The sequence below is a fragment of the Macaca mulatta genome, chromosome X (genome assembly GCF_049350105.2).
Source record: "Macaca mulatta isolate MMU2019108-1 chromosome X, T2T-MMU8v2.0, whole genome shotgun sequence".
Lineage (NCBI taxonomy): Eukaryota > Metazoa > Chordata > Mammalia > Primates > Cercopithecidae > Macaca > Macaca mulatta.
Window position 1 is genome coordinate 130,599,460 of NC_133426.1, and position 9,975 is coordinate 130,609,434.

The following is a 9,975-nucleotide window of genomic DNA, read 5'->3' on the forward strand; positions in this document are numbered from 1 at the left end:
CCTTTCATATAAATGGAATCATACCATAGATGGCCTTTTTTTGTCTGGCTTCTTTCACTTAACATAATGTTTTCAAGGAATATCCATGTTGTGATGTATATCAGCACTTCATTCCTTTGTATGGTTGAATAAATATTTCATTGTATGGATATACCATATTGTGCTTATCCCTTCATCAGTTGATGAACATTTGGATTGTTTCCACTTTTTGGCTATTAAGAATAATGTTGCTATGAAGGTTTGCTACAAGTTTTTGTGTGAATGGATGTTTTCATTTCTCCTCCTGGGTATATACCTAGGAGGGTAATTGATGGGTCATATAGTATCTGTTTAACTTACTCAGGAACCACCAAACCTGTTTCTGTGGCAGTTGTGCCATTTTATATTACAACCAGAAATGTATTAAAATTCCCATTTATCCACATCATTACCAACACTTATTTTCCTTTTTTTTTTTTTTTTAAAAAGGCAATTCTAGTGGGTGTGTTGTGATAGCTTTTTGTGGTTTTGATTTGCATGTACATGACTAATATCTGTCCATGTGCTAGTTGGCCATTTGTATATCTTCTCACAATAAATGTCTACTCAAGTTCTTTGTTCATTTTTTAAAGCATTCTATCAACTGAGGTTAATTTATCTTTTTCCTAAAATTCATTTTTATTTTTTAAAATTAAATTTTAAAAATTATTTATTTGTTTGCTCATTTATTTATTTGGAGACAGGGTCTCACTCTATCATCCAGGCTAGAGTGCAGTGGTGTGATCATAATTCGCTGCAGCCTCCAACTCCTGGGCTCAAGCCATCCTCCAACCTCAGCCTCATGATAGCTGGGACTACAGGCTCACATCACCATGTATGTCTAATTTTTTAAAGTTTTTGTAGAGACAGAGTCTTGTTGTATTGCCCAGGCTGGTCTGGAGTTCCTGGTCTCAAGTGATCCTTCCACCTCAGCCTCCCAAAGTGCTGGGATTACAGGAGTGAGCCACTGCACCTGGCTAATTTGTCCAATTTTAATTGAGTTGTTTTTCTTTTTGTTTTTGAGGTTTAAGCCTTTTTTTAGTTTATTCTGGATACTACACTATTATCAGATATATAATTAAAAAATACATTTCGGCCGGGTGCAGTAGCTCACACCTGTAATCCCAGCACTTTGGGAGGCCAAGGCAAGCGGATCACCTGAGGTCAGGAGTTTGAGACCAGCCTGACAAACATAGAGAAACCCCATCTCTACTAAAAATACAAAATTAGCTGGACACAGTGGCATGCGCCTGTCATCCCAGCTACTTGGGAGGCTGAGGCAGGAGACTTGCTTGAACCCAGGAGGTGGAGGTTGCGGTGAGCCAAGATTGTGCCATTGCTCTCCAGCCTGAGTGACAAGAGTGAAACAAACAAACAAACAACAAAAACAAAAACAAAAATATATGCTTTTTCCATTTAATATTAACAGGTTCTCCTTTTACTTTTTTGATGGTGTCCCTTGAAGCACAGAAGTTTTTTACTGTGATGAAGTCCAAATTATCTATTTTTTCTTTTGTTGCTTGTGCTTTTGGTGTCACATCTAAGAAACCATTGCCAATGAACATTAACATTTACCCTTATGCTTTCTTCTAAGAGTTTTAAGATTTTGAGGCTGGGCACAATGGCTTATGCCTGTATTCCCAGCACTTTGGAGGCTGAGACAGGAGGATTGCTTGAGCCTGGGAGTTTGAGGCTGCAGTGAGCTATGATCATACCACTGCACTCCAGCCTGGGCTACATAGCAAGAATATCTTTTGGTCATTGATGTACTTTGAGTTAATTTTTGTATGTATTCTGAAGTAGGGGTCCAACTTTATTCCTTTGCATATGAATATTCACTTGCCCCAGCACCATTTGATGAAGAGACAGTTGTCTCGCTATTGAATGATTTGGCATCCTCGTTGAAAATTAATTGGCTATAGATGTATGGGCTTATTTCTATATGCTTAATTCTATTCCACTGCTCTGTATGTATATCTTTATGCCAGTACCACACTGTTTTTGATTATTGTAGCTTTGTATTATGACTTAAAATAGGAAAGTGTGAGTCTTCTAACTTTGTTTTAATTTTCAAGATTGTTTTGGTTTTTCAGGGTCCCATGCAATTCCATATGAACTCAAGAACTGACTTTTTCTTTTTCTTTTTTTTTTGTTTCTTTTTTTTTGTGGGGGAACAGGGTCTCACTCTGTTGCCCAGGCTGGAGTGCAGTGGCATGATCATGGCTCATTGCAGCTTCAACCTCCCTGGCTCAAGCCATTCTCCCCCCTCAGCCTCCCAAGTAGATGGGACCACAGATGCACACCACCAGACCCAGCTAATTTTTTATTTTTAGTAGAGATGAGGCCTTACTATGTTGCTCAGACTGGGCTCAAATTCCTGGGCTCAAGTGATCCTCCTGCCTTGGCCTCCCAAAGTGCCGTGACTTTTCTTTATCTGCTAAAAAGGCCATTGAAATTTTGATGGGAATTGCCTTGAATCTGTAGATCACTTTGAGTAGTATTGCCATCTCAAACAATATTATGTCTTCCAATCCATGTACACAGAAAGTCTTTCAATTTGTTTAGGTCTTCTTTAATTTCTTTCAGCCATGTTTTGTAGTTTTCAGTGTACAAGTCTTTGACTTCCCTGGTAAATATTCCTAGGCATTTTATTCTTTTGGATGCTATTGTACATAGAAATATTTTCTTAATTTCCTTTCAGGATTGTTCATTGCTAGTGTATAGAAATACGGTTGATGTTTGTATATTGATCTTGTATTTTGTGAATTTGCTGCATTCATTTGTTAGCTCAAGTAAATTTTTTCTGGAATCTTTGGAATTTTTTGTATATAGGATTGTGTCATCTGTGAATAGAGATAATTTTATATCTTCCTTTCTACTTTGGATGCTGTTTTTTCTTCTTGTCCCATTAACCTGACTAGAACTTACAGTACAATGTTGAATGACCGTGGAAAGAGAGAGAACCTTGTCTTATTCCTGAACTTAGGTGGGAAGCTTTCAATCTTTCACTATCGAGGGTGAAGTCAGTTGTGGGTTTTTCATAAATGTCCTTTATCAGGTTGAGAAAATTTGCTTCCAAATTTTCTGAGAGTTTTTATTCTGAAAGGGTGTCAAATGCTTTTTCTGTGTCAATTGAGATGATCATGTGGATTTTTTCTTTCATTCAACTAATGTTGTGGTTTACCATATTGATTAATTTTCTTATGTGAACCACTCTTGCTGTTGTAGGTAAAGCCTTCTTGGTCATGGTTTATAATCCTTTTAATATGCTGGAGAATCTGGTTTGTTAGTATTTCCTTGAGGATTTTTACATCTGTATTCATAAAGGATATTGGTCTGTAATTGTTTTTTCTTGTGATGTCTTTGGCTGTGGTTTCAGTGTAACGCTGGCTTCATAGGGTGAGTTAAGAAGTATTCCTTTTGCTTCTAGTTTTTGGAAGAATTTGAGAAGGATCAATGTTAAATTCTTTAAATGTTTGGTAGCCTTCTTGGACTTGTTTTTGTTAGAAGGTGTTGGAAGGTGTTTGATTACTGATTCTCTTTACTTATTATAAATGTGTTCATATTTTAAAATTTATTCTTAGTTCAGTTTTGGTAATTTGTGCCTTACTCATTTAAAAATATGTTTTCAACATATGGATGAAGTATCCTTTTCATCTCTGATCCTGTTTTGGTAATTTGTATGTTCTCTTTTTCTCTCTTCTTTTCTCAAATAATTTCACCAAAAGTTTGCCAATTTTATTAATTACTCTTAAAAAAATTTTGGCCAGGCACGGTGGCTCACTCCTGTAATCCCAGCACTTTGGGAGGCCAAGGTGGGTGGATCACCTGAGGTCAGGGATTCAACACCAGCCCTATCAACACAGTGAAACCCTGTCTCTACTAAAAATACAAAAATTAGCCGGGCATGGTGGTAGGCACCTATAATCCCAGCTACTTGGGAGGCTGAGGCAGAAGAATATCTTGAACCTGGGAGGTTGCAGTGAGCCGAGATTGCACCATTGCCCTCCAGCCTGGGCAACAAGAGAGAAACTCCGTCTCAAAAACAAAAACAAAAACAAAACAAAACAAAACAAAACAAAGTTTGGCCTTGTTGATTTTCTCTGTTTTATGTATGGTTACTATGGCATTTGTTTCTATTTATTTTTGCTTTTTTTTCTCTTCACCCTTTGGTTTTTGTTTTTCTGTTTGTAACTTCTTGAGGTGGATGCTTAATCCACTAATTTTCAGCCTTTCTTCTTTCTCTCTCTCTATATATATTAGGCCAGGCAATATAAATTTGTCTTTTTTGTTATACATGTCTATTTATTAATGAAAAAGGAACTATCACCAACATTCATTTAAAAATAGGCAAAATACATTAACAAACATTTTTCCAAAGAAGATATACAGGTAGCAAATAGACACACAAAAAATGGTCAATACCATAAAATACCAGAAAAATGCAATAAAATCACAGAAGGATGCTATTATACAGCTAATAAAACAACTAAAGTTAAAAAGACTAACCATACCAAGTATTGGCAAGAATGTAGAGAAACAGGAAGGCTCACATACTGTTGATGGGAATGCAAATGGTACAGTTAGGTTATAGTTTGGTAGTTTCTTTAAAAATAAAGCATACACTGTACTATTCACATACACTGTACTATTGGAACAGGAGAAATAAAACATTTATGCATCTTAAGAATTATATGCCTGTGTTCATAGTAGCATTATTTATAACAGCCCCAAACTGGAAATCATCCAATTATTTATCCAAATTGTGGCATATCCACAGAATAATTATTTCTCAGCAATATAAATGAATGATTCATGTAAACAACATTGCTAAATCTTAAAATAATTATGCAGTATGAAAAACATTAGGAAAAGAGGAGTAAATATTTTATGATTCCATTCACATAAAATTCTAGAAAACTCGAACTATTCTCTTGTAGTGAAAGTAAATCACTGGACTCTTGAAGGCCTTGGAAAGTGCAGGCAGATTGTAAAACAACATGAGGTGAATCATGAATATGTTCATGATCATGATTAGGGTGGTGTATAAGTACATTTTCACACTGCAGATAAAGACATACCTGAGACTGGGCAATTTACCAGAGAAAGACATTTAATTCGACTTACAGTTCCACATAGCTGGGGAAGTCTTACAATTCTGGCAGAAGTCAAGGAGGAGCAAGTCACATGTGGATGGAGGCAGGCAAATGAAGAGAGCTTCTGCAGGGAAACTCCTCTTTATAGAACCATCTGATCTCATGAAACTTATTCACTATCATGAGAACAGCACAGGGAAGACTTGCCCCCATGATTCAATTACCTCTCACCGGGTCCCTCCCACAACACATGGGAATTCAAGATGAGATTTGGGTGGGGACACAGACAAACCATATCAGGTGGTTTCATGGGCTCATATGACAAACTCTTCAAATTATACACCATAAATACATATATACCATGGCATGTCACTTATTCATCAAGGAAGTTTGTAAAACATGTTTCAAAATAAAATACCTGATCTCCCACTTTTCTTCTTTCCTTCCTTCCTTCCTTCCTTCCTTCCTTCCTTCCTTCCTTCCTTCCTTCCTCTCTTTCTTTCTCTCTTTCTTTCTTTCTTTTTTGAGATGGAGTGTCACTCTGTTGCCCAGGCTGGAGTGCAATGGTGCTATCTTGGCTCACTGCAGCCCCCGCCTCCTGGGTTCAAGTGATTCTCCTGCCTCAGCCTCCCAAGTAGCTGGGATAACAGGCACCCACCATTATGCCTGGCTTTTTTTTTTTTTTATCTTTAGTAGAGATGGGGTTTCACCATGTTAGGCAGGCTGGTCTCGAACTCCCGACCTCAGGTGATCTGCCCCCGTTGGCCTCCCAAAGTGCTGAGATGACAGGCGTGAGCCACTGCGCCTGGCCTGATCTCCCACTTTTCAGAAACCAGAAGGCTTGGCAACCTCATGTTGACTGAACTCTCTTTTCCTTCAGGCTGGAGGAAGGGCAACCCTGCATCCATAAGTGCAGGAAATATCGGCAAGCACTGTAGGCTGTTGTAGTCTGAGACAATAGCAACACTGGTGGAAATCACAAGTCCTACATCCCCATCCTGTAGGACTTCTATTATCTGGAGTGCAGTGGTGTGATCTCAACTCATTGCAGCCTGTGCCTCCCGGTTTCAAGCGATTCTTGTGCCTCAGCCTCCTGAGTAACTGGGATTACTGATGTTCACCACCACGCCACGCCTGGCTAATTTTTGTAGTAGAGATGGGGTTTTACCATGTTGGCCAGGCTGGTCTCAAACTCCTGGCCTCAAGTGATCTTCCTGCGTTGGCCTCCCAAGGTGCTGGGGTTACAGGTGTGAGCCACTGGGCCCAGCCAGACTTCTATTATCTTTATCCTTTTCCTGCTTCTACAGCAACAGACTTGATGTAAACAACCTAGAAAGTCAACAAGAATAAAAAAAAAAAAGTTAATTATTTTTGCTGACAATGACCTCAGCTATTGGCGATACACAGATTTCTAGGTCCTGTCACTTGCTCAAAGCCACAGTCATAGGAAGATTTGTAAATGCACTTTTATAAGGGGTACATTCCAAGCAGCTTGCTGCAGTCTCCACCATATCCAGTATTTCTGTACCAATTATAGTTCACACCTGACTCCCATCATCTTCTGAGTGACATCAGCCTATGGAATGTTTGATATCAGGGCATGTCTCCTTATAGAATCTCGTGAAAAACTTCTCAACAGTCCTGGGCATCATATGACATCCTCTGGGAACAATGGAACAAATTTGTCCTATTCCCCGAAGCACAGGTGCTTGTCATAACAGCTGGCCTTTCCTCAGGATAACTTCTAGTCTCACAGAAAGTATAGGCATCCAGGCCACAAATTAGAATAACTGAAACCTTGCATTGTTTCCTAGGAGACCTTAGGTAGCAAAACAAATATGACCAAAACCAGAATGAGAATTACTCTGTCATTTTACTTTTTCTGTAGAGGCCCACAAAAGCTGTCCACTCCTTCATATAGAGTTCAAGTCTGTTTGCCACCCACTGCACATAGTAAACAAAACCCCAAGATCACAGGTAGATTCAAATATAAGGCCTTTAGTGGCAGTGCATACTTGTAGTCGCAGCTATTCAGGAGGCTGAGGCATGAGAATCGTTTGAACCCTGGAGGTGGAGGTTGCAGTGAGCTGAGATCGCACCACTGCACTCCAGCCTGGGCGACAGAGGGAGACCCTGTCTCAAAAAAATGTATATATATAGCCTTTGTTAGTGCATAAACTGGAGCAATGTGAGGCAGTCAGTTGCCAGGTGGTGACTAGGAGGCTGGAAGAATGACCAAGAGTTGTGTGAGACCAAGAATTTCCATGAAGGGAAGCCTTCCACATAAACCTCCAGCAGAACCCAGGCTGGGCCCTCCTGACCAAAACTGGGTCTGATGTATGCTGTGATCAGTCAGAAAAGGGAATGAATTTCCCCTAAAGGCTCAGACTGCTCGAGATTTCCTCCAAAGAAGAGAACACATAGATGTCTGCCTTGCCTCAGAACATCAGGGTGACCAATTCCTACTGTGCAAGGTAGTAGAGGGGAGACGGTTTCTACCAGAGAAACTTGGAAGCATAAGGTTCAACTTCAGGCAGGTGGCTCCCTCATAAATGCTCTCCATTGCCACAATACTACAGAGACAGCACATTCTCTCTAGGTCTAAGGCTCTTCTGAAGTGTGGACTTTCAGGAGCTAAATGATGATAGATCTTGAAGGTAAACGCTCTTCCACGTTTGCTGCATTCATGAGGCCTCCACGTGTTATGACATTTTTGGTGATGAATGAGGCTGGAGCACTGGCTAAAGGAATTCCAATATTGGTTGCACTCATAAGGCCTTTGTCCAGTGTGAACCACCTGATGTTGAATAAGGCCAGACTTTTGGCTAAAGGACTTTCCACGCTGGCCACACTCATAAGGCCTTGCTCCATTGTGAATTCTCTCGTATTGAATAAGGATGGAGGCCTTTCTCCAGTGTGAACTCTCTGCTGACTAATGGATTTCCCGTGCTGGCCACACTCTTAAGGCTTGCTCTGGTGTGAATTCTTTGGTGTTGATTAAGAATGGCACTTTGACTACAGGAATTTCCACATTCATCACACTTATAAGGCCTTTCTCCAGTGTGAACTCTTCAGTGTTTAACAAAAGTGGCTTTTTTGCTAAAGGATTTCCCACATTGGCTACCCTCATAAGGCCTTGCTCCGGTGTGTATTTTCTGGTGGTCAACAAGGCTGGAGTTTTGTCTAAATAATTTTCCACATTTGCTGCACTCATAAGGCCTTTTTTTTAGTGCAGAATCTCCGATGGTCATTCAGGTGGGAGGTTTGGCTAAAGAATTTTCCACATTCATTGCATTCCGAGGGTCTTTTCCCAGTATGCACTCTCTGGTGCTAGACAAATGAGTACTTGCCACAGAAGGCTTCCCCACATTTGCCGTTTTTTGTTTTGTTTTGTTTTTGAGACAGACTTTCACTCTGTTGTCCAGGCTAGAGTGCAGTGGCGTGATCTCAGCTCACTACAACCTTTGCCTCCTGGGTTCAAGCAATTCTCTTACCTCAGTCTCCCAAGTAGCTGGGACTATAGGTGCACACCACCACACCTGGCAAAATTTTTTTTTTTGTATTTTTAGTAGAGACAGGGTTTCACCATGTTGGCCAGGATGGTCTCGAACTCCTGACCTCAGGTGATCTGCCCACCTTGGCCTCACAAAGCGTTGGGATTACAGGTGTAAGCCACTGTGCCTGGCCGGCTTTCTCACATTTGATACACTCATAAAGGCTTTTTCCAGTGTCGACTCTTAGTGAACAGGAGTGTTTGTGCCTGGAAGCTTCCCACACTGACCTGACTTGTAATAACTTTGTTGACTGTGAGTGTCCTCTCCACATTTGGTGATCGTATTGGGCTTCTCAGTTTTAGGAAAGACCAGGGACCTAGAAGCCCCAAGATGACTGGGAGGTCCTTCCCAACCTCGCATTTGTGGAAGGACTTCCCTGACAGACGGAGAAGGCAGCGCTTCACATACGAGGCTCTGTCCATGTTCCTCTTCAAGGATTTCTTTGCACTGTGATGTTTCTGTGCTGGTACTGGTTTGCACGTGCTCCAACCAAGTATAGTTCCTTCCCAGAGAGATTAGCCAGAGGCAAAATATCTTTCAGGAATGGAACACATATCTCACAGGGTTCAGTCGTCAGTGTGGATGAACCTGCCTTAGACTGTGACACAGAAACATTCTGCTCAGAAGGTGTCTCTTCATCCTCTTTACCATGCCCACAACCCAGTGAGGCTACTTTTACAAGAGGCACATTCCAACTAGCTTGCTGCAGGCTCCACCACACCCAGTATTTCTGTACAAAATCCTGGGTAAAATACAAGTGCAAAGTTCTCCAGCATCACTTCAAGGTATAGGAGTCTCTGAGCCTCATCAGGAAGTCCCCACTCTTCCTGTGAGAAGTAAATGGCGATGTCCTCAAAGTTCAAACAGCCCTTTGTGAGATTTATATGTGCTTCTGTAGTCATGGCAACCTGAGTCAGGCCCTCAGCTCTGCCGCTGCCATCGGAGCCTGTGGGCGGTGCGGGACTGGGACCAGGACCAAGACTAGCGCGGGGACCTGAGTAAAGCTGTCACCCCCGCCGCCGCTGACCCCCATACCCGCCACTGTTCAGCAGGAGAAGCCCTCCCCTCGCCTCTTCCTGCCCTCTTGCCAAACAACGCGCTCCCAAAGCTCGGATGGCCTGGATGGACTCAAGAGCTGCTAAAATGACTGCCACTGGAGCAATACCCTGTCCTTTTTTTTTTTTTTCTTTTTGAGACAGAGTCTCGCTCTGTTGCCCAGCCTGGAGTGCAATAGCACGATCTCGGCTCACTGCAACCTCCGCCTCCTGGGTTCAAGCGATTCTCCTGCCTCAGCCTCCCAAGTAGCT

General features: G+C 41.4%; 1 pseudogene; it reads right to left on the reverse strand.

Moving 5' to 3' along the window:
- Positions 1–7,560: 7,560 nt before the first annotated feature.
- Positions 7,561–9,608, reverse strand: LOC100428140 (uncharacterized; annotated as a pseudogene).
- Positions 9,609–9,975: the final 367 nt, after the last annotated feature.